Source organism: Canis aureus, chromosome 18 (assembly GCF_053574225.1).
Source record: "Canis aureus isolate CA01 chromosome 18, VMU_Caureus_v.1.0, whole genome shotgun sequence".
Classification (NCBI taxonomy): Eukaryota; Metazoa; Chordata; class Mammalia; order Carnivora; family Canidae; genus Canis; species Canis aureus.
In genome coordinates, this window is record NC_135628.1 from 20,445,963 (window position 1) to 20,469,625 (window position 23,663).

General features: G+C 39.9%; 1 long non-coding RNA gene across 8 annotated transcripts in view; it reads right to left on the reverse strand.

Annotated features, from left to right (window-relative positions):
- Window positions 1–23,409, reverse strand: part of LOC144288683 (uncharacterized) — an 80,106-nt gene extending 56,697 nt beyond the window's left edge. For 7 of the 8 annotated variants that reach the window (XR_013356650.1, XR_013356648.1, XR_013356651.1 and 4 more), the window contains exons 1-3: window positions 23,158–23,409; window positions 16,913–17,041; window positions 6,006–6,184 (exon numbers count right to left, since the gene is read on the reverse strand). This is a non-coding gene — a long non-coding RNA (uncharacterized LOC144288683). Of the gene's footprint in view, window positions 1–6,005; window positions 6,185–7,571; window positions 7,738–16,912; window positions 17,042–23,157 lie in introns of all 8 variants that reach the window. The other variant, XR_013356654.1, reaches the window with a different exon arrangement.
- Window positions 23,410–23,663: the final 254 nt, after the last annotated feature.

Below are 23,663 nucleotides of genomic sequence, written 5' to 3' on the forward strand. Positions count from 1 at the left end.
CTTTATACAACTTTTCACAAAGATTTCATTCCTATAAATGTCAGGAAATGTTCTTTCTTTTAAATATAGTAGTAGAATCTCCTTTGTTAATTCTCAGGCAAATAGGCTTAGGACTCCAATTTCAAGATATGAAAAACTTTAAAGAGGCAAAAACATAGAGCCTGGGAAAACCAGCTATTGTACAAATCACAGCAATTTAAAAACGATTTTGCCCATCTAGGGATTTCTGTTACATGGCTGTCTCTCATATTATTTTTAGTATATGTTTTTAAATTGTTTTTCTCAGCAGTTTTGTATCATATCAAGGACTAGGGCTACACTCACTTTAAGCAGTTCTGAAAATGAGTCATCTACTCAGATATGTGAAGAGAGGGGATTATAGACCAAACTCTTTTTTAAAAAAATATTTTATTTATTCATGAAAGACACACAGAGAGAGGCAGAGACACAAAAGGAGAAGCAGGCTTCCCATGGGGAACCCGATGTGGGATTTGATTCCAGGGCCAGAATCACACCCTGAGCCAAAGGCAAACACCCAACGGCTGAGCCACCCAGGCATCCCATAGACCAAACTCTTAACAGTCATTACCTCTGAGTGGGGTTGGAGCAGAACTGAGGAAGCGAGGAATCTATTGTAACTCTGTTACATGAGCATGTAATGTGGTAAAATTATAAATAATGTGCAATAATAATAGAAATTAATTGTTTCAGAAAATATTCTATTTCTCTAGATGAGTCCCCATATTACCTGGCAAAAAAAATACTTAGAGCTCCATTTTATTTGCCCACCTCCATTCTCTGCCTTCACCTCTCTTCCTCCACAATGCATTGGTCTGACAAATCATTTGCCAATTACTGGAAATTTTGAGGAGGAAAGCAAATTCAATTTTGGCATGAGTGGCTATATTGACAAATCTGAATCCACAGACTGCAGATTCCTCAAGAGCCAGGGGCATTTATGTTTCATTCTTTAAACATTCATTCATGTAAGTCATTCATTCATCCATTTAATAAATGCTTATCGAGTGCCAAGGACACCGTTTTCTCTGCATAAAAATACAGCAGCTAACAGATGCATATTTCTGCCTACAATGAACTTTCTTTTCCTAGGCTTGATGCATAGCCTTAAAACTTGTTAAATGAGAGAATTTGTTAATAAAAAATTATTATTATTTTTTAAAGGTTTTATTTATTTATTCACGAGAAACACAGAGAGGCAGAGACACAGGCAGAGGGAGGAGCAGGCTCCATGCAGGGAGCCTGACGTGGGACTCGATCCTGGTTCTCCAGGATCAGGCCCTGGGCTGAAGGCAGTGCTAAACCGCCAAGCCACCCGGGCTGCCCTGTTAATAAAAAATTATTAAGCACTAACTAGAACCCTGGCATTATTTTAAGGATTGAAGCTATAGCAGTGAGCCTGATAAATCTTATATTCTAGTGAGGGAAAGACAGACATAAACCAGATGAGTCAATACATCACTGTCAGACAATAAGGTGTATACAGCTTGGCCATTGGTGCCAATATACTTCCTGTGCATACAACTACAGCTTCCCAAATGGGAAAATTTACAGACATTGCCTGCTGGTTTAGGTCTTTGAATTTATCATGACAAATGGAACTAAAATTCCATTGACATCATGTGTGGCATTGGGTCAAATCTCCCATTCTTTTGTTCCGTCCTCCCACAAAGCTAGCTTGCCTAGGAGGCTCTCGGGCAATATATTAGTTTTCCATTGCTGCCATAACAAATTACTACAAAGGTAGTGACTTAAACAATACAAATGTATTATCTTACAGTTCTGGATGTTAGAAGTATGAAATGGGTTTCACTGGGCTAAAATCAAGATATTGGTAGGACTGCATTCTTTCTAGAAGCTCCAGAGAAGAATACATTTCTTTGCCTTTTTTAGATTCTAGATGAGGGTTCATATTCCTTGCCTCATGACCTTTCTTCCACCTGCAATGCCAGCAACATTAGGATGAGACCTCCTCACTCTGCCATCTCTTTATTTCTCCCTTTTCCATGTTTAAGGACTTGGTAACTACACTAGCCCTACCTGGATAACCCAGGGTAATCTCTGCATCACAAGACAGCTGACTAGCAACCACATTTCCATCAGCAATGTTAGTTCCCCTTTGCCTTGTAACCTAACATACACACAGGTTCCAAGTATTAGGACACGGACATCTTTGGGAGACCATTATTCTGCCTACCACAGATAGGCTAGAAAGGAAGGAGCTACTTTTACATCTTCAGCCCCATCCCCAATTTCTAGCACAACACTGAATGTCTAGAGAACATTGACTGGTTTATATATGATGCTGGTAAACAGAACAGAAAATACCACGTGCTCCAGACAGCAGGAACCTGTATTTATTTACGGAGCCTGGCTAGCAGCTGTATGAGACAGAAAGCTCAGTAACTCCCACGGGCAAACTCAAAAACTTCTTGCAGAAAGGTCTTTAATCATCTGCTCTGTGTTTTCTCAGAACTGCTAAAGTAGAAGGAAAATTCCTTTTAGCGACAATCTCATATTTCTTATCTTCATATTCTTCCCTTTTGCATAGTACTTTACAGTTTATAGAGCACTTTCACATACTCTCACTTGACCCTCATGAAAATTCTGTTGGGGGAAGGGTGGGGAGTCCAATTATTCCCATTTTGGCACTTAGGAAACTGAACTTCAGAGGGAAGGCATGGCCTGTTCAAGATTGTGAAGCCACGACTTGACCAGGTTTTCTGATGCCAAAGCTTACACTCTCTCCATTACAATGTGTTATTCCCCATTGGTCATTTCTTCTGGTTCAAGACTTTAGAGTCCCTGGACCAAGTTCCATCCTTGCTACACAATCATCACTGCCATTGCCACCATCATCCTCATTATCTTTACTGTCATCATTGTCATCCTCCTCATCTCATCATCATCATCATCATCATCATCATCATCACTGCTATGAATGTCTTCAAAGTTATTCATCAGAAGAAATTTCCTTCAAGTTTTAGGAATTACCTTTGGCTCTGTCTATGATGGGGGAACCATGGCCTCCCTTTCTGATTTGAGCTATCAATACAACATGTCAGGAAACCAGTCATTCTGATTTCTGTCCCTGTGAGTAATCCCTTTAGGTCCCCACATGGTTGAAAAAACTTGGAGTGATCCTTAACCAAGATCACCAATACTGGCGGCATCAATGTGCATCCCCGACATGACTATTCTAATTATCTATGGCTGCAAAACAAAGCACCCTGAAACTCCATGGCTTAAAACAATGCCCATATTTGCTCATGATTCTGCAGTTCCATTAGTGCTCAGCAGGGTGATTCTTCCCTCAGTCCTGTTAGTAGTCACTCATTTGAGAATGAGAATTTAAAAAGACAAATAGTACCTTGGTATTATTATGAAAATAGTTTTGACCTTACATACCACCTGGAGGGGTGCAAGGGTCTTTGGAATGCACTTTCAAAACCACTATCCTACCTGTTTGGGGTTCTCCATTTTCAGACTAGACCACAACTTGTCTGGGAGGAGACATACCAGTGAACTCCAGAGAAACTCTCCCAAGTCCTCAGGGTGCTGGAAAATTTTTCTAATTGTTGAACTATGTGCAAGAGTAATCAGTGCCCAGCCTGTGTGACATCACTAAATTCACTTTCCAATCTCCAGAGCTTCTTAGCCTCCCACAATGCTCTTACATGTAGACTCCAGCTAGCACACTATTCCAAGGCAGTATTTCTATCATTTTGTTACAAAGTATGTGGGATTTATCTTTGGTCAATTTTTTTCACATCAGAATTAAGAATTTTCACCATCCGGCCTGAGCTTCGCTCATGCTATATCTTCCATGACATTTTCCATATTTTCAAAATATCTCAGCAGCATCACCATTATGTTTATTAAATGGAGGAGGGGTCAAACATGCAGCTCTTATTAAAACCCACAGCAGTCACACTGCTTTGAAAATTTAGTGGTTAGCTAATATAAAAGTCATAAAAGGTTTGGGGTTCTGGGGACTTCCATAAACTTAAAATTTTAGGTGCCCTGAGATGCAATTTCTGAGCAATTTCTTTGATCTCTGGCTGCCCTGGTAAATCATTTATTAGGGCAGCCTTTTTAAACAGAATCCTCTCAACCTCTCCCACAAGATATATAAAATAACATACTCTGCAAACAGTCATCAACCCCCTGCACTTACTGTATTCACTGATTACAAACCGATGGAGAAGTTAGGAGTTTTTTTGCAGTCAAATCTTTTTATTCTCAGAAATTTGCAGAAGAGACAGTGATGAAGTGCTACATGATGACAGATTGTACCTGCCCGAAATTTCCAGAATGGGACATGCCATCCCAAAATACTTCAGTAAGGTTTGTTTTTAAAAGCTCTAATAGAGTTCTAAGCCTTACTGGGTCAACATTCAAGCCAGGTTGCTCATGCCAGTTCCTTGTAGCCTCCTTGTGGTTTCCTCCCTTCTCTCCCTAACCTGCTCAATCATTCTATCTGGCATGATTTTTAGGGACTTCAAGTGGAGTGGGGAGCAGTCATCAGATCTCCACAACTACCCTGCTTTCACTCCTGTCTGTCTATTGGTCTCTCTTTCTCTCTCTCTCTCTCTCTCTCTCTCTCACACACACACACACACACACACACACACAAAGGTACACTTGCTTCCCTGCTTTCTCTGAAGACTTGAGAGAAGTCAAAAGTAACTGCCATCAGGAAAAGATCTGGCAACTTCTGTAAGTGTTGGGATACTTTCTAAGTGCCTAACACAACATGAGAAGAAGGGTTTGTGGGTAGAAGTCCTCACGAAGGTTTGCAAATGACAAATTTTCAAGTCTCTACCACCATTATATGCAAGGCCCAAAGTTTCCAGTGGTTGTGAATTAAAAAAAAACATTGCTTAAGTCATACCAAAAAGATGACTCTCATGACCTATTTAAGTAACAATTCATGCTTCAAGATTAGGGAGAAAGATCTATCCCTGAATTTGTAAACCTTGAAGAAGGAAAAACTTTTCTAAGTGAGACAAGAAGCCATAAAGAAAAAGACTGATAAATCTGACTATAACAAAATCTAGAATTTCTGCACAATAAGCCATATAAACTAAATCAGAAGACAAATGACTAATTCTAAAAAATATCTGCAATATAGATGAAAAAGGACTAATTTTTCTAAAATTCAAAAGCTCTTATTAATCAATAGGGTAGGAAAATGAATAAGGAAGCTAATCAAGCAGTTAATGAAAATATATATATAAATGGCAAATAAACATATTAAAAATTCACAAATAAAAACAAACAAAACCACAATGAGATATTGTTATGGATAGAATGTTTGTATCTTCCCAAAATTCATATATCAAAGGCTTAATCCCTTGTGTGATGGTATTTGGAGACAGGGTTTTGAGAGATGATTAAATTTAGATGAAATTGTAACAGTGGGGTCTTCCCTTCATGATGGGATGAGTGCCAATACAAGAAGAGACACCAAAAAGCTTTCTTTTTCTCTGTCACATTAGAACATAGGGAGGGGTAGTTGTTTGGCTGTCTCCAAGCCAGAAAGAGATCCCTCACCAGAACCCAACCACAAAGGCATCATGATCTGGGTCTTCCATCCTCCAGAACTATGAGCAATAAATGTCTCTTGCTTGAAGTACCTGGTTTGTAATATTTTGTTACAGCAATTCAGACTAAAAGATACACCATTTTCATCTGTAAAATTATAAGCTATTTTAAATGCTTAATGAGGGCAGCCTGGGTGGCTTAGCGGTTGGGCAGCCTGGGTGGCTCAGCAGTTTGGCACCGCCTGCAGCCCAGAATGTGATCCTGGAGACCTGGGATCGAGTCCCATGTTGGGCTCCCTGCATGGAGCCTGCTTCTCCCTCTGCCTGTGTCTCTGCCTCTCTCTCTCTCTCTTTCTCTCTCTCATGAATAAATAAAATCTTTAAAAAAATGTCTAATGATACCTCGGGTTGGCAGATGTGAAGTGAAATAAACATTCTTACCCTCTTTTCTGCAACCAGTTTGATGAGACACATGGCAATATATATCAGCTTCTAGAATCCATATATCTTTTGATTCAGCAGTCCCCAGCTCCAAGAATTTATACTGTAGATCTACTTGTATATATACACAACGATATATATACAAAGATGATTATTGATGTGCTGTGTAACACCAAAAACTGGAAGAAGCATAAATATAAATCATTAAGGAATAAATGAAATAGTCTGTCCTAAGATGAGTTACTCTACATTCTTTTAAAAAGAATGTGGTAGTTGTAGAATTGAAAAGGTGGATACACAAATGTTTATCATATGATTCTTCAAAAAAAAACTTTTTTAGGGGCGCCTGGGTCGCTCAGTCAGTTATGCATCTGCCTTCTTACGTCATGATCACAGGGTCCTGGGATTGAGCCCCAAGTCAGGCTCCCTGCTCAGCAGGGAGTCTGCTTGTCCCTCTCCCTCTGCCTCTCCCCTGCTCTTTCTTTCTCTCTCTCAAACAAATAAATAAATCTTTGATATTTTTTTAAAGAGAGAGAAAGAGAGCATGCATGCATAAGCCTATGGAGAAGGGGGCAGAGGGAGAGAGAGAAAAACTCTAGCAGACTCTGTCCTTGGCGCAGAATCCCACACAGGGCTGATCTCCCTGGGCTCGATCTCCTGACCCTAAGATCACAACCTGAATTGAATCCAAGAATCGGACGCTCAATTGCCTGAGTCACCCAAGCACCCCTAAAAAATTTTAAGTAAATGTAGGGCTTGAACTCATGACCCTAAAACCTTGACTGACTGAGTCAGCCAGGTGCCCCCATCATATGATTCTTTACACTTTGCTGTTTCTTAGAAAATCTTCATGATAGGGATGCCCAGGTGGCTCAGCAGTTGAGTGCCTGCCTTCGGCCCAGGGTGTGATCCTGGGGTTCCGGGATTGAGTCCCACATCGAGCTCCCTGCCTGAAGCCTGCTTCTCCCTCTGCCTGTGTCTCTGCCTCTCTCTCTCTCTCTCTCTGTCTCTCGTGAATAAATATGTAAAATCTTTAAAAAAAAAAAGAAAGTCTTCATGATAAAAAGTTGGGCAGTAAGGTAAAAATATAGTAGACTTGTAGGTGCTGTCATGAAAACCAAGATAGACTAAGTGTAAAAAATAAATTGTAGAACAATGTATATTGTATTATTCAGATTTTTCCAACTTTTGACATATCATTTATGGATGTATCCAAAATTAATTCCCTAATTTCTTGTTTTCATTATTACAAATAATTCCATAATGAACATATTTGTTTTTTTAAACATATTTGTTTATCATCTTTTTATACATCTCTCTTATTTTAGAGCAAAATCATAAAAGCTTACAACTGGGTGGGGCTTATGGACATTATTAAGGCTATAGATTTATATTCTTTTAAATATTTCTGGAAATGTTGTTCTAATTTGTTTTTTACCAGGAATTCCACAATTTAATAAACATATATTGCATCTATATTATTGAAAATACTGGAGAGAACACTTTCCCCAAATTCCCAAGGAGTTCCGAACACTTTTCTCAAGTCACCGGTATAATACTACTTACCGAGTGCTACGTGCTACGGTAAGCCAGGCTCTGTGCTGGGTGTTTTACAGGCCATGTCCACTGCCAAATCCTGACTCACTACTAGAGGCTGTGTTGGAGTTATTCTGGAGAACTGATTCTTAAAGGGGAAGCTAATCTCTCTGTCCCTTCCAATTTGCCATTCCAACTATCATTTCAAAAAGAAAAGAAAAAGATGAGTTCATTCCTTCCCATACATCCAGCCCCCCTCTTTGAAATGAGGGCTTCTTTCCCCATGATTAACATTTCAGCACTTCTGAGGCTTTCTGCTGGAGAAGCAGCCATTCTTCCACCTAATTGGAATGAAGGAGGAAAGTCAGCGAGGGCCTAACTCCAGATGGATTGGTAAACTGAGAATGAGTGAAATTGCAGAATGTCCCTAATAGGCAGGAAAAAGGATGTGGCTCCTCTCAGGATAATGCAAGTGCATGAGGCATGTATTTAGAATTAGCTCTACAATAATTTTTATCTAAGGAACTGGTACGCTTTCTTTCTGAATAAAAGAAATGGGAAACCCAGAGCCAAAGCTGGTGTTAATCTCCGCAGCTCTATTAACGTCCATAATTTGTAACTGTCTTTCTTCTTCTTTTTCTTCCTTTTGATAATCTATTTTAATTTCTAGTTTGCTACATGTTGTATAGATGCCCTTTCATATTGTTTGCTTCAGATCATTTTTAGAAGGGAGCCTAAGATATAATGGAGGTGTTCCTGGCCACTATGTGCTGGCTTTGGTGGCCATGCATTTGCATGCTTCTTCATCCATTCATTCATTCAGCAGAGATTTATAAGCACAAGGGGAGCAGGGTAGAGTAGTAGGAAAAGACAAAGGTCCCAGAATCAAACAGTCTCCACCACTTCTAACCTGTGACCTCTAGCAGGTCACCTATTTTCTCTGTGTCTCAGTTTCCACATCTGGAAAATGGTGACATTCTTAATTATTAATCTTAATAGTGAAGATTCAGATAATACAGGAAAAGCACTTGCAACAATGTCCAGCACACAATATCTCAATAATATTTGCCTTCATGATCATCACTATTAGTATTTATTAGATGCTGTTATGGACTGAATTGTGTCCCTCCCCAAAACTTTTATGCTGAAGTTCTTACCCCCAATAACTCAGAATGTCATTGTATTTGGGGACAGGATGTTTAAAGAGGTCATTAATTTAAAATTAAGCCTTCGGGGTGGCCCCAAATCTGATACAGTCAGTGTCCTTATAAGAGAAGGAAGTCTGGGCATAAACATAATGGAGGGAAGACCATGTGAAAACACAAGGAGAGATGGCCACCTACAAGCCAAGGAAGGGAGCTTAGATGGAAACAAACCTGTCAACACCTTGATCTCAAGACCCCCAGAACCTTCAGACAATACGTTTTTGTTGTTTAAGTCACCAGATCTGTGGCACTTTGTTACGGCAATCCTAGGACACTTACACAGATGCCTACTATGTGCCTGGTGGGTTCCTAGACCTGGGACGTACAGCAGTAAAGATGACAAAGTCTCTGCCTCTAGGGAGGCTACATCCTAGTGAAAGTAATAAACATGTAAGCAAATCTATGAACAACATAATTTTAAGAAATGGTGAATGCTATGAAGAAGATAGTAAGGATGATGTGAAGGTATGACCTGGGGTGCTGGTACATTTATTTAGACCAGATGGTTGAACAACCAGGGAGAGCCTGTCATGGACTGACAAGAGGAAACTGGCATGGGAACACCAGCTTCAGAATATTCTGGGAAGAAGTGCTTGATCTGTTTGAGGGTCAAAGAGGTGGACACAGTGCTATGGCCAGAAGACAATGAAGAAGGGGATGCAAACTGGAGAGGAGGTCAGGGAGAAACTGGGCCAGGTCACGTAGGGCCTGCAGGCCAACGAAGGACATTTGGGTTTATATTTTAAAGCTTGCTCTGATGAGAGGATAATGGAGAGGAGGCTGGAGTGGAAGCTGGGAAAGCAGTCAGAAAGATGGTACACTTGGACTAAGAGAGAGAGGTGGAGACAGAAAAAAAGAAGATGGGTGGATGGATGCCAGACATATTTTGAAGGAAAAGTTTATAGGACTTGCTCATGGACTGGATACAAGGTAGAGGGCAGGTGAACATTAGAAGAGGGATTAAGAAGACACTAGGTTTTTAACTCAACAACTGCATGGAAAGTGGTACCATTTGCTGATTTGGGGAAGCCAGCGGGGGTTGGGGTGGATTCTAGAGCTATCCCATGGCCAGACCATGACTGACCTATTAGATGTGGCCTATTACACATTCAAGTGCAAATCAAGGAGGCTGTTAATATCATATCAGACTTAGATTGAGGAGACAATCTAAGGGAGATTGAGGAGCAGAGACACACATTTGCGAGTCAGCCCTGGGAATGGCTGGGATCACCTACGAAGGCTCCAGAGCAGAAAGCCTGGGACTAGAACAGAGACTTTACGCACTACAACTTTAAAAGCATAAGAAGGAGACTAAAAAAGAGCCATCAGTGAGGTAGGAAGAAGAGCAGAGAAGGGCATAGCACATGGGTGGAGAGGGAAGGACAGGCGACAGCTGCACACAGTGACACCACGCTCACACGTAAAAGGTACTAAGCACGTCAGAGAAGGCATGTGTGCTCCCAAAGGACTCACACACACATGTGCACACGTTGTGGGGGCTGTCTGCCAGTGTATATAGTTATAGAATCTGATGCTTCCAGGGTTTGAGGCTCCTTTTAAAATTACATTTTACACATCAGTAAACTTGTAATGCAGGAACTGCTTTCTTAGAGTTATTTATATCCTTGGGTTGCAGAAGGATTTGTCAGGAAATAATATGAATGTTATTTATCTGACTGTTCAGCTTTATTGACTGCTACATTTCACATCCTTCAGTTCTTTTTGGCAGAGGAGTAAATAACACTGCTATTAACCTCTAACACCAGTATAAAAATAGGCAGTTATTAAGGGGTAAATATTACTTTGACGATTATTGCCCCGGTCTGCTTTCTCTGGGAGATGTAATAAATAAGGCCTCTCGTGGGATCCACAAAGTTCCCAATTTTGTTGAGGAAGCTGGCAGCTCTTGTGGCCACAGGCTGTGATTTGGAGCCATGTGGAGCAGATAGAAAAACCCCATGAAGTATTGCTCATTCCTGAAGGAAATCAAGGCAACCTTAATGCTCCACTGTAGCTGTGTATCCAGGAGCTGAAGGTGAAGGATCCAAAGGTTTCTACCAGAAGAGATTTAGAGAAGACTGAGCTCCTTGCTAAGAGCATTGGGAGCTGGGCTTGGGAGCAGGTAAGCCTATGGAAGCTGGGGCTTTGTTATCTCAACCTGTTGAACTCAAGCTATGGCTGTAGGAGCTTAGGCTCCATGGTCGCTCTTTATTAATGAACAGGTTAACTACATGGAGTACCCCCATTTGGGAGGTAAAGAAATGAAAAGTTAGTTATGGTAATAGGTAAAGAAAGACCCTTGGACCAGAAGCCAAGAGCCCTAAACTATAGTTTCAACCCCAGCCTTCATTTGCGTAATGATCCTGAGAAAGTTATTTGTTTCTTCATCTTATAAGTAATAGGACAGAACTACATGGCTTCCTAAGACCCTTCTGGTCCTGAAATGTTTTGACAATCACCTGGTTAGGCCTGGTTGGATGAGTCCACCAGGTCTGGGAAAATCCTAGTTAACAGTGAGCCATTGCCTAATGATGCCTGCCCACACGGTGGACATGATTGTGTGCCCCAGCCAGCAAAGCCACTAGTCATCCTACAGGAAGCCCCAGCATGCTCCAGCAGGCCCCTGTCCGTAGCTTAGATGCTACATGCTTATCTTTGCCGTTCTGGCAAGGGCTGCTGGAACACTGGCAAACATTGCATGTTTTCCTTTGCTCTCCAAGACTAAATATTCTTAGCTTCGTAGATGAGTTTTGATCTTGTTCTATCCTCTGATTACAAATGTAAAAACACGGAGATCCTTTCCTCCTTGAAAAGCATTGAAATTCAGACTGCATGATTAAAATTAGTTGGAATGCTTCATGCAGAATGAGAGGTATATGTGGACCTCTCATACTTCATATCATGCAGGAGGCTAACTTCTGAAAAGGTGGCTTGATGTGAATGTATTCTAGGAACTCACTGCTTAAGGAAAATTTTGTAAAATGAAAGGTTCAGCATTAATTTAATTTGTATTTCAGGTTTGGGTTTTCACACATCAGTGGTGATTTGCAGTAAGGTACATTTCTGCTTTCTTGCATCTAAACTATGCTAAAATAGTTGAACACTGTGCCAAGTACTCAAGCTACTTGCCTCCATAAGACAAAACTTTGGAGGATGTAACCATCTTGGCATCTCCAGTCCACTTAGAAAATGGATGATGCTTATTCAAGTGAGCTTTACTTATGAAACAATAGAAATATGCACAAAAAAGAGTGAAGAATATATTGTTATAGACCCATTTGGAATAAATGTCAGCAGAATGGTTTGGATATCCACACCTCATTTAATTTTCCAAGAATTCACTATTTCATACTGCAATGTTAATAGATACTGCACCAATATTTCCTGAAGGCTATACATTGTGGCAAGAGGACATTGAAAATCATTATGAGGGCCACTTCAAGTAGCTAGTAGCCCCTCAAATAACCCTCCAAAAAACACATTTTTGCAAAAGAAAGGATAATTTTGTGTTAAACAGTAACATAGGGCATAGACACATATCATATCCTATACATATACAATGAGATAGGAGCAATTGGAGAGAAAAAAAATAGAACTTGTAAAAAATGGTGAGAAGAGATCACAGAGGTCGGTATAGCCATGGGAGGGAGAGGTCCTTCCCTGAGCATGGAACTCTTCACTGATGAGGAAGCTGCTCACCCATGCCCAGTCACATAAGGTCTACTTTAGGATGAGACAGCCAGTCTGGGGAAAGTCAAAAGTTCCTGCACTAACACACTGCCAAGGAGTCCAGCCCTCCCCTCACAGCAGAGTCCACTGGTCTGGGATCACCCGAAGAGTCCTGTGGCTGTGCAGATTGGGGTTGTAGTGCTCCTTAGCACTAACTCTTTCCAAGAACCCTTTGCTCCTGGCCACCCTCCTTTTTCTATTGAACCTGTTCTATCTTTCTTAACAACAAAATGAAGCTTGGTATGGCCATGGTTCTTACTTGGAAATGAGCAGGGATTCAGACAGGGCACCCTGATGGGTGGTCCCCTGGATGCTTTTCGGTAGTAGGTAATGGGAGCCTTGTGAGAGTTGTTCTAAAGGAAGTTAAACCATGATACCTGGAGCTATACAGAATAGTTTGGGACAAGTGATTCTAAAGACAATGTGGTGTCTTTTACCTAGAAATGTCAGCTAGCAGGATTCCCCATTGGAATCACTGTGTGTCTTGTGGTTGAGGGCAGGGGGTGGGGTTTCAGTAACAGAGCTAATTAAAGGTGGAAATGTTTGTGACCCTGCTGGAGCCCCTCCCTAAGACTCCACCCCCATAAGAACTATCACAGGGCCATTGGACATATTTAAGAGGTGCTGTACTCTTGTGAGAACTCATTCAAACAAGAGCTAGTAGAGCTTGAGTTATTGTTGTTATGTAATTCCATTTGTACTCCAGTATGAGACTTGGGGAAATCAAGTCCCCCAGATGCAAGTCACATGCCCGCCTAGATGCACCAGTGCACATGATTTAAATCCAATGTCATTGCCTCCATGTGGCCTTTGGCCTGGCAGCATCAACACCATCTGGGAGGTTGTTAGAAGTGCAGAAGCTCAGGCTCTGCTCTAGACCTACTGAATCAGGACCTGAACTTCACAAAACTCCACGTACATTAACATTAGAGAAGCACTTCCCCAGAGCAGTGGTTCTTAGTTTTGGCCAAATACCAGAATTATCAAGGGGGCTTTAAAAAACTACTGGTGCCTGGGTCCTATTCCTAGAGATTCTGATGGTGTGGCCTGGCCTCTGGGATTTTTTGAAAAGCACCCTATATGATTTTAATGTGCAGCCAGGAAAGAGAACTAAAGGAAGACCTCTTTCAGAATCTATGCCAATGGCTTTTTGCCAAGTAACCTATAATGGAAGCCCCTTGGCCAATGGATGCGTGCTTGACTACCTACTGTCCTATGTATTTTCAGTTTGTTGGGTGTATTCATATTAACATGTTTGCTTTTACTAAATTTTGGTTGTGATCTGTGATCACAATTACAAGTACAGTTTGGTTTACACAACAGAAATAGTATGAAAAGTCATGTGCAATAACATGTTTGTAGCTTGAACCATATGTTCACACAGATATATTAACATTTCAAAAGTCTTTTATCTAAACCTATGCCCTCCATTAATTAGTATTATAACAAAAGATATACTTGTTATCTAAAGAATCCTTTTTGTAAAGCAAAGCACCTATTTCTACTGTAACCATCTCACCTATTTTTTCCAAGATTACATTCTCATACATCAGGCTTCTTTGATGTTAGGGGTTAACAGACATATCACATACATTATAGTCTCATATTTCATGACCTTGTCTTGTGGCTAAGCATTTAGTTCCCATATCTGAACCTCAAACTCAACCAGAATTAATTATTCCTTTCTCTCTGTATCCCTGCCAATGTCCCTCTGTTAGAATAACTTCATTTACTCTGCTACTGATTACTTCTGTGGTCTCTTTCCCTCCCAGTAGACTTTATGCTCCTGGAGGAATGAAAAGATGTGTGATCAATGACACGTCCACTTGAGGTGCTCAATAAATGTTTGCTGAGCATGCAGGTGAATGGATGTGCAAATGAACTAAGCCAGAGGGAGATGCATAATGTCCTTAATACTTCCTTTGGCTGGTCAGGGAGGCAACATTGCCTTAGTCAAGCACTAGGTAGGGTTGGGTAAGCACATATCCCCAAGCTTCCCCCTGCCTCCCATCTTCTTTCCCTGATGAATTTCTACTGTCATTTGCCTGTGGGCTCATGCTCCACTGTCTAATGCTTGTTGGGCCTCAGGTGCCTAGGTTTTCCCTGAGTTCTGTTGTCTACAGCTGTGTTGTCACCTTCTTTTTACAGGAAAGAATGGCCTCTCCCACTCCAAGTAAACATTCAATCTTTTCTCATATCCCTCCAAAAAAGGCACACAAATAGGGGAGGCTCATGTGAACCAAAATAAACATGCTAGACAAGATTTGCAGTGCAAAATTGACATGGCCAGGACATCATCTGACTTGACCAAGCAGTATTGGGCCATCAATAAGGAGGGAGCCACTTAAAGACAATGCTGGCATTATTGTCAAGATGTTATCTCACCCAAATTTGACCCTGAAGTTAAGTTAATGCTTTGAATTGTCTTAAACAATACTTACTGATGGGAGGAGGGAAAGAGAGAAGAAGGAAGGAAGGAAGGAAGGAAGGAAGGAAGGAAGGAAGGAAGGAAGGAAGGAAGGAAGGAAGGAAGGAAAGGATAAAGAGAGGGAGGGATTTACTCTTATATTCAGAAAGTATTTTTTTCCATGAACCAAATGCTGAATTACAAGGAAAATACTAGGAAATATTCTGATGCTGGGTTAGTATACAAAAAATATAAAGAACTGATACAACTCTTATAGCAGCATTATCAGCAATAGCCAAACTATGGAAAGAGCCCAAATATCCATTGACTGATGAATGGATAAAGAAGATATGGGATATATATACAATGGAATATTATTTAGCCATCAGAAAGAATGAAATCTTGCCATTTGCAATGACGTGGATGGAGCTAGAGTGCATTATGCTAAATGAAAAAAGTCAAAGCAAGACAAATGCCACATTATTTCACTCATATGTGGCATTCAAGAAACAATACAGATGAAGATATAGGAAGGGGAAAAAAACAGAGAGAGGGAAGCAAACCATAAGAGACTTAACGATAGAGAATAAACAGAGTTGCTGGGGGGAGATGGGTGGAGGATGGGCTAAATGGGTGATGCGTATTAAGGACAGAACTTGTTATGATGAGCACTGGGTGTTATATGTAAGTGATGAATCACTAAATTCTACTCCTGAAACCAAGATTACGCTTGGTTTCCCAGTTACCCAGTCATCCCAAAATAAAATTTTTATAAAAAAAGAGAACTGATACAACTCAACACCAAAAAACAAATCATTCAATTGAAAATAGAAGACATGAACAGAGATTCTTTAAAGATATATAGACGGCCAACAGACAAAGATGCTTAACATCAAGCATCAGCAAGAAAATGCAAATCAAAACCACAATGAGATATCACTCACATCTGTCAGAATAGCTAAAATCAAAAACTCAAGAAACAACAGGTGTAGGTAAGGATATGGAGGAAAAGGAACCCTTGTTGGGTTGGTGGGAATGTAAACTGGTGCAGCCACTGTAGGAAAGAGTATGAGGTTCCTCAAAAAGTTAAAAATAGAACTACCATATAATCCATACTACAGGGTATTTACCCAAAAAATACATAAACACTATTTCAAAGAGACACATGCACCCCTATGCTTATTGCAGCATTATTTACAATAGTCAAATTATGAAAGCAGCCCAAGTGTCCATCAGTAGATGAATGAGTAAAAAAGTGGTGTATATATGGAATGGAATATTATTCAGCCATAAAAAGGAATGAGATCTTGCCATTTGCAACAACATGGATGGAGCTAGTGAGCATAATGCTAAGTGAAATGAGGCAGAGAAAGACAAATACCATATGATTTCACTCATGTGTGGAATTTAAGACACAAAACAAATGAGTGAAGGAAAAAAAGAAAGAGACAAACCAAAAAACAGATTCTTAACTCTAGAGAGCAGACTGATGGTTACCAGAGGGGAGATCCATAGGGGCATGGGTGATATAGGTAAAGGGGATAAAGAGTACACTTATTGTGATGAGCACCAGTAATCTATAGAATTGTTGAGCCACAATATTGTACACCTGAAACTAATACCACATTGTATGTTAACTATACAAGAATTAAAATAAAAAAAAAAAAAAGAAAAAAGAGTATTTTCTCTTTTTTGCTGAATGGAATCATGGAATAATGAGCAGAATAAGTTATTTTTCTAAATAGTTGAGAGAAAATATAATGTCACCAAACAGGGTTGCTTCCCACAGAGAAAATACTTTTATTAGGTTACAGAGAGGAGGATGGTAGGGTAGGGTCATCCTAACCTGACTTTACTGAAGGGATTACAAAACCAAAGGAAAAAATACAACTTTCTAGTTAGGGAAATGGAAACTTTAGTATCCATGTTTCCTCCAATGTCTCATTCCATCACTGGTCTTTTTCTTGTCAATAATTTTTAAAATTTAGCTAATGACTAGATTTTCCATTCACAATTACACATTTTCTTACCTCAGAGGGAACTTTATTTCATAGTTGATGATATGTTCCTCCCATCAAACAAGGACAAGCTCCTATTTTTTCGCTGCTTTAGGGTTTTCTGTTCCATCCACAAGAAGTATCAGAGGGTCAGGTCAGACTCTTTAGGAAAGCACAGACAAGGTTTAAACAGTCACGACTGGACATTGAGAAATGAGAGAAATGCCTAAAGAAAAATCTAGACCATCTTTCAATGGCCATATTCCTGTTAGATAAGGACATCTAGTCAAGGCAGCATGCATCTCTCACATCTGTGCTTCTCGAGGAGGGATTATGTGTGCTGTGTCTCATCCCCTACTCTCCCACACTGTGTGTGTGACAGAGTAGCAGGATCACAGGAAGCCACTGGATAAAACTCATGAGTCTCAGAGCACTAATTTACCTAGGATGTGGAAGAGAATTGAAGTAAATGGACCCCATCCACACTTAGGTCCCTCCAACCCATTCTGTACATGGGTCTTGTCAAAGTGTGTATATGATCCCATCACACTTTCATTTAAGCCTCCCTTGCTTTTTGTGTACCAACCTACAGGATCACACTCCTTTGTCATCTCCAGCCTCAACCTGTATTCCATCTCATGGTCTTTCTTTCAGTTTATCAAACACCCCTTGTCTCCCCTGCCTCAGGGCTTTTGCTCCTGAGGCTCCTTCTGCAGAGAATGTTCTTCTCTCCCCCTGGTTGCCTCCTATTCCTCAGGTCTTTATTGAAGTGTCACTTCCACAAGGGAACTCTTCCTAACCCCCCCACATCAGGTCAGATACCTCAGTTACCTGCACATATAGCACCCACATATTGATAGCACCCTGTATTTCTTTCTCCCAACACTTATGATGCTTGAAATTCATGGGTTCACCAATTAATTCATTTCATTTATATGTGTACTGTTTATTCTGTTCACCAGATTGTAAGCATCATAAGGACAGAGCCCATTCCATTTTGTTCAACATTATCAACATAGGATAGTACTTGGCAATTTAGTAGCCACTCAGCAAATACTGTTGTTGTTTAATAAATAAGCAAATAAAGTAGCATCTTAACCTTTTTTTAAAAAGATATATTTATTTGAGGGAGAGAATGTGAGTTAGGAGAGGGGCAGAGGGAGACAGAGAGAGAGAAACTCAAGCAGACTCCCAGCCGAGCATGAGCTCCACCCATGACTCCATCTCACGACTCTGAGACCATGATCTGAGTGGAAACCAGGATCCCACACTGACTGAGCCACCCAGGTGCCCCACGTAGCATCTTTATGTTAATGTTAACCTCCAACAGAACACTAACCCACTTGAGACAGCAGTCCCACGCCTCAGGCTATATATATTAGGCCCCAGCTATGTGGCCAAGAAAGAAAAAGCAACCATGATAGTAAGAGAAAATCAGAGCTGTCGGGATGAATCAGAGCTTTTGTACACAGCACAAAAGATTCAAGTAGTAGAAAGAATCATGGAAAAATAATGGCTTTTGAAAAGTAAAATGAAGAAGGAAGAAGGGGAAGAGAACTATCAAGGTGGAATTGGTGAGGAGCTTAGCACTCTAAGCTTCTATTGATGCAACTGAGCTACCCAGCAGCTCTGGCAGGGACTGTAGGATGAGTGAAGGGAAAAGGTGGCCCTGAGGTAGCAGAGGGACAGTTAGGAGCCTCCGGCATTGGCACAACAAATTCATCCATCCAGGTTAGCTCAGGTGAAGCCGAGAACCACGTTTATATGGCAGAGAAAATGGGGACTTTTCTAGTCCCGGGAATAAAGAACTGCTTGCAAGAGATGAGAAGAGGAGGAAAGAATAGAAAGGCCTGTAGAGACACCTGACTTTAAAGAAAGAATATCATCAATGAAACTGATTTATTTAACTGAGAGGCCAGCCAGAGCATCAATGTTAAAAGGCCATTTGTTTTTCCATATCGCAAAATGCAAATCACTAACTTTGCAATATGAATGCTTTATTATACTTTAAAAATTCTGAATTCTTTAGGCTATTCTTTTTCTGTTCCAAAAAAGCTATTTTAAAAGCTCACGTTAGAATATTTTATAACTCTTTTATCCTTCCTGAACATCTGTGAACTGGAAAGAATATAGTATATTACAGAAACAATCCATTTAAAGAAAAACAATTAAAATGAAAACTACTTCCATTTCTGTGACATAAAACTCTAATTCTCTCCCCTTTGCAATTTTATTACCACCCTGACATGATATAGTCACAGCTTTACTTACACACAATGTTAATTTCACTCATACTCCACTTAATCTTCAAAACATTGCAGAATAACATTTTTCTTTAGTAATTTATCATTTGCTGTGATAAGGCAATGTGTTTAGAGGATGTTAGAATTTTTTTAAGTTTGCATTTATCTCAGTGCTGAAATGTGCTCTGAATGCTATTAAAATATATCATTTATACACTTTCACATTTAACTATATTAACTATACCTTAACTAGACATTTATTAAGAGCAGCATATTTATTTCCCATTCAGGACTTTTTAAATCTGTGGAGTCAGCTCTATGGAAATGAGCAATTTTTGCCAGCCTTACACTGTGTTATAGGTTAAACTGAGCAGAAACCCCAGGGCTCCATTGTGGTGGGGTACACAATTACACATCTTTTCTGGGCTTCCTTAAATCGTTTCCCAGTACAGGACCTCTCATCATTCCACCTGCCGCCCGTGATACGTTCTGAACTCTAAATAAGCTCATTACAGTTCTCACTCATTCATTTATCATTTAACAAATATCTTCTGTGTATGGGTATTCCAGGATGAACATGTTTTTTTTTTGTTTTAAGATCTTTCCCTTGAGATTAATAAGAAAGCATAATTTTCTCTTGTTAATTTAATTTTTATTTCTATCAAAATATAACATATGCACATAGCTTAGAAAGCTTTACAGGCTTATAATTTAAAAACTACATTTCTTGTCCTATCTCTTCCATATCCATAATCCTGCTTTTCAGAGGTCATCACTTTATTTTATTTTATTTTTTTTTGAGGTCATCACTTTAAAAAAAGATTTTATCTATTTATTTAATACAGAGAGCGAGAGAAGGAGGGAGAACACTCTGCAGAGTGGCAAGCAGAGGGAGAGGAGAAGCAGACTCCTCACTTAGCAGGGAGCCCAATGCGGGGCTCAATTCCAGGACCCTGGGATCATGACCTGAGCTGAAGGTAGATGCTTAACCAACTAAGACATCCAGGCACCCCAGAGGTCATCACTTTTAATTTCTAGCCATTTCTTCCTGTATTTTTATCTCCATAACTCTAAATAACATGTTTTCTTACTGCTATTTTCTTATTTTTCAGCTTTAGCTAATATCTACTGATTCCCAACTATGGAAGATAATGGGTTTTTTCTTCTAATGCTATAATTTCCCCACATACACCAAACACTTGCCCTCCCCTTCAGCCTCTCAATGTCATATTATGATAAATAAGTATTATTCACTATTGAGTCTTAGTAGTAAATTTTAATTCGATTTCCATTTTTGTATAACTTTCTGTTTTCCCTGGAGTTAATAATTGCTTTTCTAATTTATTTACTTTCCATGTTCCCATAACTAATTGAACCCTAAATCCTCTGATAGGAATGTAAAATCTCCTCTCTATATGTTCAAATACATTATGTTGTTTTGTCACTTTCTTCTTGGAGTCTTGTCCTTCTACAATCTGGACTGCTTACTCCCTATATCTGCCAACCATCCGTTAGGTTTGCTCTCATCCTGGAAATTTCCTTTACCTCTTTCTTCAATCCTAGGTCTTTTTCTTTCTCCATTTCTGTTCTGTTTTGCTGGGGGTCCTCTAGCAACTTCCTGAGAAAGGTGCATGGGAAATACAAGATGCCTTTAAATAAATCCTGAGCCTTTCTATGACTCCATGGCACAAAGAGCTTGTTTCTCATTATAATCTTTATTTCATCTGCCAATTATTACAATATAAACCATAGACCGTGAGCTTAGCTCACATACAACTTCAATGAATGTAATATTTTCTTTTTATGTTTAAAGATTTTATTTATTTATTCTGAGAGACACAGAGAGAGACAGAAACATAGGCAGAGAGAGAAGCAGGTTCCCTGTAGGGAGCCTGTTGCAGGACCCTATCCTAGACCCTGGGATCACGACCGGAGCCAAAGGCAGATGCTCAACCACTGAGCCATCCAAGCACCCCTGAATGTAATAATTTCAAAAGAAAAATTCAATCCATTCTGATTTGAAACCCCACTTATTTAATAAGCAAAGTCACAATTTTCTTAGCATAATAGTGTCCTGCTGCATTGCCACTTGTTCATTTTTGAAAGCTGAGATTTTGGAGGGGCGGGGGAAGATAGATGTGGAAGATAGGTGTGGCTAGGCCTCTAAATTCTAGTATCACCCATAAAGAGGTAGAGCCAGAGAAGGATTGAGGAAGAAGAGCCACAAGAGTTACAGGAATTTTGGCCAGATGCCAATGAGCCCTCTACTAAAACAATGATATGCTAATGGCATGTGAGAATTTGATGGATGATGCTAAGGGTCAAATAAAAGTGAATTGACACAGGCAGTACACAATATGGAGGAACCAGCAGGCAGCAAGAGAAGGGAAAAAGATATACATGAGAGACTTAGCAGCCACAGACTAGAAGAAGGAGCCAGAAAAGGAAAGGACTCCATATGCTCTTGGGACTCTCCCACAATGACTCTTAAATGTTGAGCTAAAATTGGCTTCTGGAATGAAGCCATTATTATTAGGTCAGTATAAATCTTTTTATTTTTATTTTTTTAGAGATTTTATTTATTTATTCATGAGAGAGACATAGGTAGAGGGAGAAGCAGGCTTCCTGTGGTGAACCTGAAATGGGACTCCATCCCGGGACCCTGGGATCATGACCTGAGCCAAAGGCAGATGCTCAACCACTGAGCCACCCAAGTGCCCTAGTGTAAATTTTTTTACAGAGGACAGTAAGATGTTGTAAAATTACTTAAAATGTTTGTCTCTTATTATATCCCTCTATCCTTTGGGATTGTTTTTTAAGGAACTGAAGGTAAAGTTTCATAAAAATATGAGTCAGAGAAATGAAATGAATCTTGGGGAATCACCTAGCTCAAGCCTCTTTTCTATATATTAGGAAACTAAGGTTGAGGTTACCTGGCCCATGTTAACACAGCAATCTTGTCTAGTTATTTGCAGCTCAATGCTGGACAAGTAGGGTCTGACTGACCTATGTTATCCCTCCCACCTAACACTCACAGAGTCTAGCCCATTATAGGTGCTTCATAATACTCCTTGAGTGAGAAATGACAACTCCCCATTTTTCTGTAGCATTATTCCTCAGAGGTCTGTCTTGTGAAAGGCTGCTATTCCCTCTAACTCATTTCTAGCACACAAAGTAATAATGGCTATGGATAGCGAACTGAATGTCTGTAGTGCGAAAGTTGGAATTTAAGGAAATATGTCATGTCAATCAGAAACACAGAGCCCTCTGCAGCACCAAGGCCCCAGGGATCCATGGCATACCTTTCACACTCACAGATGAGACTTCATAGAGTACCACAGTGCCCCTGTGAAAGTTGTTCACCCACAGAGCTGACAAGTGACATGTAGCTTTAGGTTTATGATTACTTCTTGATGACTCCACTCATCCTTCTGTTAAGTGGAAATCTGTTTTTTCTAAGTCCTGGGAGTTATTTAAATGCTTAATACAGTGTTTTTGAGAACTGAAGAGAAACTGACATTATTGCTAATGATATAGCATTAGTTAGTCCTTGGTTTTCCATTTGGTCCAGACCTCCACGCCAATCTTTGACAACTAGTAAGGAGTGGTCAAGTGAGATACATACCAAAGGGCAGATGTCTGCATATAAACATGCTGAAATATCACACCTACCCTCTTATTAGAGTATTATTAGAGTATTATTTTACTCTATCCACATCTAGAGAAATCAAGGCTTAGCAAAGTTAAAAGCTTTTCTGAAGGCCATGTAAAAGCCCAGGCTCAAACTAAGGGCTGTCTGACTACAGCATCTTTTCCATACTCCATTCATTTCCACTAGTGAGATTTCAGTCGGACTGAAAAAATAATCAGGACCAAGCAGGTGGCTTTGGGGTCAGAAGAAAGATTTACTGACCTGTAGTAAAGGCTGGTCTTTAGAATTGTGATATCTGTACTGAGCTTTTCTTGGATGTCTTTCTGACCATATATATCACTATGTAATCTATACAGTGGTCTTTTAACGGACAGAGCTCTTACCTGTAATAATTTTCTTTGAACTCATATGCTCTAAGAAATGTCAATAAACTCAGTTGAAGTAATTTCTTACCCATGGTACATGCATTTGCGCAGAAGGACCCTAGATCTTGGGAACAAGAGAAGAACACCCTGTAAAGTCTGCACAGAGCAGCCATTACATGCAAAATGGACGTTTGAAAAAGAAAACATTTGACCCTTCCATTGATTGAACTTTCTTTCAAAGTGCCCTTCAGGGAGTACTGAGCTGGTTGCCAGGAAACAGAGATTCTTTTCTGGAATCAATTCTTGCCGTTCTAAGTGTTTCTGAGTATGTCACTTAGAATCTTGGTTCCCAATTTACAATGGGAATATTCTCCTTACCGAGCTTCCTCAATCTAGAAATGTCAAGATTCGGAATATATCTGTAAAGAGTTATGGAGTTATTTTGAACGTTTGAAATGACAATCTCTTTAAATTGTACATTATAATAAAGCTATTTTCAAATATGTCATTTAGGAGTCACTGAG